Consider the following 5,586-nt stretch of genomic DNA (forward strand, 5'->3'; position numbering starts at 1 on the left):
TTAGAGACTCAGCTGATCATAAACCAAGTTTTGCTCTTGAACCAAGCTTCTAAACTCTTCACCTTTTTCATTTCTCAGTTAGTATTCACTTTAAAACTGATTAAAAGAAAAATTAAATGAATGCCTATCAACAAATGTGGGATCTAAACTCTAGTGCTTTCTCTAAAATAATTTCCTTTCTCAATTCAGAAATGTGTGTGTGTAAGTCACAACACCCGTGACACCAAAACGGCTTTCTTTTCTCTCTTTTCTCTACACTCTGCACTGTGAGCACACACACCAAATCAGAAAGGCTTTTTTCTCTCTTTTCTACATTATGGACTGTGGGGACAGTCCATAATGTGTGCCAGGGCGTTGTCTCACGTATTAGATTATGCTTAAGATACGAATGGGTTTATCAGTCACATCAGAATCCATACATACTGATCCTCCCGTAATAAAATGGTCGGATCTTATCAAACACACTTTGTTTCTTGTGACAAGTCAGCGAAACAGCGTATACACGTCAAGACACTGAATCAAGTTTGCCACAAGAACTCATAAGTTTGGCAGTATTGCTCTGCCGTCAGCAATCATACACCCATTTTATTTTCATGAGACATGTGCAGGCACCTGTTCATCTACTGTTCTATCACTATGAATTAGTTTATCTATTATCAATAAGGATACTTCTACAACTACTATCAAAGTATGTCCGGACTTCTTATGTTGTCAGTTGCTATATATGAATAAGTGGGTTGCTACTGAAAAGCATTAAGCATGTCACACAGCCCAAACATATAACATTTCAGGACACACCACACAGTTAACAACCACAGTGAAGCGTGTCAAAGCCCAAACATGTAACATTCAACAGGACACTTACACAACACATTCAAATCAAACAGTCAGACAACATACAAGAACATATACCCCAGCCGGCATTGCTCCCTGCCTATTTTCCTACAACTCACTATGTGTGCGCACACCTTTATTCACAAACTCTTCAACTTATACTCTTTTACCGAAGCTGCTACAGCTTGATTGGCCAAATACCCTTAGATCCTATTTCGGTGAATTTGACATCTGCCTTGTATGTAAAAGATTAGCGGTTTAGCAGTTTTAATTTAGTTTGAGTGAAGGAATTCATTTTATAGCAAAATCCGAAATCGTGAAGAACTCATGAAAGTAAGCTTATTCTCGGATTCCTGAAACTTTAGATTTGCTCTTTCTTTTACTGCAAAGTACAACGTTGAGCAGCACTAATGAGTTGTTTCTATTTTTGGCAGGCTTTACCTTTGCGGATGAAGCCCTTTCTGTCTGTGCAAAAGAAATCTTGTTACTGTGCAGAGTGACTTCTCTGAGTAGAGTCGCCTTACTTGTTGCGACTTTGCCGATGTTCGAAGCTGGAGTGCAAAGTTGTTGCTTGAATGGTGCTCGCTGGAGCGTGTGGTAGTGTAAAGTTATACCATTTAAAAGGGCTGAAGAGTGCTCAGTGCAGCGGGTGGGCGGAGGTGCAAAGTGACACTATGGCCATAAAAAGAACACCGCTACAAGTGCGCATTGTGCCAGGAAGGGCCCTCGGACGTGAACCAGTGGACAGTTATCGCTTCTCGGCCTTTTGGCTAAGATCAAGTGTAGTATCTGGTCTTATCAGTTTAATGTCTGATATGTCCTCTATGCGAGGACTACATATTAAATGGATTTTTATCAATAGGAGTTGAAAAAGGAGCTTGCTCCGTTCACTCCAAGCATCGACCCGGTACTGCAGTGCCGCTGGGAACGGTGCGCTCTCCTCTGCTCTTGTGAAAAAGCAAACAGCGGTGCAGGATGGAAGTTTCAGGGAGCCTAAGATGAAACTTTCTTTTAATCTGCTGAGAAAAGAGAGTGAATGCGAAGCAGACTTTAACACGGCTCTGGGAGCGAGCCGAGTGCGGGCTAACCGGGACAATTGCTTGAAAGAAACGCGACACCGAATGAGCAGTCAGAACAAAGCCTCAATACGGTGTTCCCGTGTTGTTTGTGGCTGCCTTGTCTTTTGCACAGAGTAAAAGACAAGGCAGCCATCGAATAGGGCCCGATTGTTCCTACTTGGTCAGCCGAGGAGCAAGGGGGGGAGCAAGCGTCTCAACCAAGCAAAGCTCACCATGGGGAAGGTGGCTATGCCAACTAGCCTGATGCCCTGCTCCCGCAGTGATGGATAATCGTACACTGGTTTCTCTTCATAATGTACAAGTCTTTCGCCTTTTACTAAAGACTTCCGTGGAGAGCAGCACTAATGAATTGTTTCTATTTTTGGCAGGCTTTACCTTTGCGGGTGAAGCCCTTTCTGTCTGTGCAAAAGAAATCTTGTTACTGTGCAGAGTGACTTCTCTGAGTAGAGTCGCCTTACTTGTTGCGACTGTGCCGATGTTGCTTGAATGGTGCTCGCTGGAGCGTGCGGTAGTGTAAAGTTATACCATTTAAAAGGGTTGAAGAGTGCTCAGTGCAGCGGGTGGGCGGAGGTGCAAAGTGACACTATGGCCATAAAACGAACACCGCTACAAGTGCGCATTGTGCCAGGAAGGGCCCTCGGATGTGAACCAGTGGACAGATATCGCTTCTCGGCCTTTTGGCTAAGATCAAGTGTAGTATCTGTACTTATCAGTTTAATATGTGATATGTCTATGCAAGGACTACATATTAAATGGATTTTTATCAATAGGATTTGAAAAAGGAACGGTGCGCTCTCCTCTGCTCTTGTGAAAAAGCAAACAGCGGTGCAGGATGGAAGTTTCTTTTAATCTGCTGAGAAAAGAGAGTGAATGCGAAGCAGACTTTAACACGGCTCTGGGAGCGAGCCAAGTGCGGGCTAACCAGGAGAATTGCTTGAAAGAAACGCGACACCGAATGAGCGGTCAGAACAAAATCTCAATACGGTGTTCCTGTGGTGTTTTTATAAAATGCGGTGTAAAAAAAGGTGTGAATGCCCCATAGAAAACTAAAAGGTGGAGCGGAAGTGTTCGGCTGCAAGAAGGTGTGAATGTCCGACTATATTTGGTGAAAAGCAGGTGAAGCAAGGTCTGAATGCCTTAACCTTTTCTTACCCGCTTTTTACCAACTATGGTCGGACATTCGCAGCATCTTACAGCCGAACACCACCTCTCTAGCTTTTGATGATGTATGGTTGGGCATTCGCACCTTTTCTTACCCATTTTTGAGGAATTATGGGTGGACATTCACACCTTCTTGCAGCTGAACACCTCTTCTCCCACTTATGATCATGTGCGGTTGGATATTCGAAAAATGTTTGCTTTTTCACAAGAGCAGAGGAGAGCGCACCGTTCCCAGCGGCACTGCAGTACCGGGTCGATGCTTTGAGTGAACGGAGCAAGCTCCTTTTTCAACTCCTATTAATAAAAATCCATTTAATATGTAGTCCTTGCATAGACATATCACATATTAAACTGATAAGTACAGATACTACACTTGATCTTAACCAAAAAGGCCGAGAAGCGATATCTGTCCACTGGTTCACGTCCGAGGGCCCTTCCTGGCACAATGCGCACTTGTAGCGGTGTTCGTTTTATGGCCATAGTGTCACTTTGCACCTCCGCCCACCCGCTGCACTGAGCACTCTTCAACCCTTTTAAATGGTATAACTTTACACTACCGCACGCTCCAGCGAGCACCATTCAAGCAACATCGGCACAGTCGCAACAAGTAAGGCGACTCTACTCAGAGAAGTCACTCTGCACAGTAACAAGATTTCTTTTGCACAGACAGAAAGGGCTTCACCCGCAAAGGTAAAGCCTGCCAAAAATAGAAACAATTCATTAGTGCTGCTCTCCACGGAAGTCTTTAGTAAAAGGCGAAAGACTTGTACATTATGAAGAGAAACCAGTGTACGATTATCCATCACTGCGGGAGCAGGGCATCAGGCTAGTTGGCATAGCCACCTTCCCCATGGTGAGCTTTGCTTGGTTGAGACGCTTGCTCCCCCCCTTGCTCCTCGGCTGACCAAGTAGGAACAATCGGGCCCTATTCGATGGCTGCCTTGTCTTTTACTCTGTGCAAAAGACAAGGCAGCCACAAACAACACGGGAACACCGTATTGAGGCTTTGTTCTGACTGCTCATTCGGTGTCGCGTTTCTTTCAAGCAATTGTCCCGGTTAGCCCGCACTCGGCTCGCTCCCAGAGCCGTCTTAAAGTCTGCTTCGCATTCACTCTCTTTTCTCAGCAGATTAAAAGAAAGTTTCATCTTAGGCTCCCTGAAACTTCCATCCTGCACCGCTGTTTGCTTTTTCAGAAGAGCAGAGGAGAGCGCACCGTTCCCAGCGGCACTGCAGTACCGGGTCGATGCTTGGAGTGAACGGAGCAAGCTCCTTTTTCAACTCCTATTGATAAAAATCCATTTAATATGTAGTCCTCGCATAGAGGACATATCAGACATTAAACTGATAAGACCAGATACTACACTTGATCTTAGCCAAAAGGCCGAGAAGCGATAACTGTCCACTGGTTCACGTCCGAGGGCCCTTCCTGGCACAATGCGCACTTGTAGCGGTGTTCTTTTTATGGCCATAGTGTCACTTTGCACCTCCGCCCACCCGCTGCACTGAGCACTCTTCAGCCCTTTTAAATGGTATAACTTTACACTACCACACGCTCCAGCGAGCACCATTCAAGCAACAACTTTGCACTCCAGCTTCGAACATCGGCGAAGTCGCAACAAGTAAGGCGACTCTACTCAGAGAAGTCACTCTGCACAGTAACAAGATTTCTTTTGCACAGACAGAAAGGGCTTCACCCGCAAAGGTAAAGCCTGCCAAAAATAGAAACAACTCATTAGTGCTGCTCAACGTTGTACTTTGCAGTAAAAGAAAGAGCAAATCTAAAGTTTCAGGAATCCGAGAATAAGCTTACTTTCATGAGTTCTTCACGATTTCGGATTTTGCTATAAAATGAATTCCTTCACTCAAACTAAATTAAAACTGCTAAACCGCTAATCTTTTACATACAAGGCAGATGTCAAATTCACCGAAATAGGATCTAAGGGTATTTGGCCAATCGAGCTGTAGCAGCTTCGGTAAAAGAGTATAAGTTGAAGAGTTTGTGAATAAAGGTGTGCGCACACATAGTGAGTTGTAGGAAAATAGGCAGGGAGCAATGCCGGCTGGGGTATATGTTCTTGTATGTTGTCTGACTGTTTGATTTGAATGTGTTGTGTAAGTGTCCTGTTGAATGTTACATGTTTGGGCTTTGACACGCTTCACTGTGGTTGTTAACTGTGTGGTGTGTCCTGAAATGTTATATGTTTGGGCTGTGTGACATGCTTAATGCTTTTCAGTAGCAACCCACTTATTCATATATAGCAACTGACAACATAAGAAGTCCGGACATACTTTGATAGTAGTTGTAGAAGTATCCTTATTGATAATAGATAAACTAATTCATAGTGATAGAACAGTAGATGAACAGGTGCCTGCACATGTCTCATGAAAATAAAATGGGTGTATGATTGCTGACGGCAGAGCAATACTGCCAAACTTATGAGTTCTTGTGGCAAACTTGATTCAGTGTCTTGACGTGTATACGCTGTTTCGCTGACTTGTCACAAGAAACAA

General features: G+C 44.1%; 6 non-coding genes across 6 annotated transcripts; 3 read left to right on the forward strand and 3 right to left on the reverse strand.

Moving 5' to 3' along the window:
* Nucleotides 1–1,584: 1,584 nt before the first annotated feature.
* On the forward strand, nt 1,585–1,775 carry LOC140286270 (U2 spliceosomal RNA). Its single transcript, XR_011911119.1, has one exon. It is a non-coding gene; the product is annotated as a U2 spliceosomal RNA (small nuclear RNA).
* A 410-nt stretch (nt 1,776–2,185) lies between these two features.
* LOC140286268 (U5 spliceosomal RNA) lies at nt 2,186–2,299 on the forward strand. Its single transcript, XR_011911117.1, has one exon. It is a non-coding gene; the product is annotated as a U5 spliceosomal RNA (small nuclear RNA).
* A 275-nt stretch (nt 2,300–2,574) lies between these two features.
* LOC140286257 (U2 spliceosomal RNA) lies at nt 2,575–2,760 on the forward strand. Its single transcript, XR_011911107.1, has one exon. It is a non-coding gene; the product is annotated as a U2 spliceosomal RNA (small nuclear RNA).
* A 529-nt stretch (nt 2,761–3,289) lies between these two features.
* LOC140286255 (U2 spliceosomal RNA) lies at nt 3,290–3,478 on the reverse strand. Its single transcript, XR_011911105.1, has one exon. It is a non-coding gene; the product is annotated as a U2 spliceosomal RNA (small nuclear RNA).
* Nucleotides 3,479–3,753: 275 nt separating this feature from the next.
* Nucleotides 3,754–3,867, reverse strand: LOC140286269 (U5 spliceosomal RNA). The gene has a single exon (XR_011911118.1). It is a non-coding gene; the product is annotated as a U5 spliceosomal RNA (small nuclear RNA).
* A 410-nt stretch (nt 3,868–4,277) lies between these two features.
* On the reverse strand, nt 4,278–4,468 carry LOC140286273 (U2 spliceosomal RNA). Its single transcript, XR_011911122.1, has one exon. It is a non-coding gene; the product is annotated as a U2 spliceosomal RNA (small nuclear RNA).
* Between the last annotated feature and the right edge of the window lie 1,118 nt (nt 4,469–5,586).

Source organism: Leuresthes tenuis, unplaced genomic scaffold, assembly GCF_036924035.1.
Source record: "Leuresthes tenuis unplaced genomic scaffold, fLeuTen1.0.hap1 SCAF_80, whole genome shotgun sequence".
Taxonomy (NCBI): Eukaryota; Metazoa; Chordata; class Actinopteri; order Atheriniformes; family Atherinopsidae; genus Leuresthes; species Leuresthes tenuis.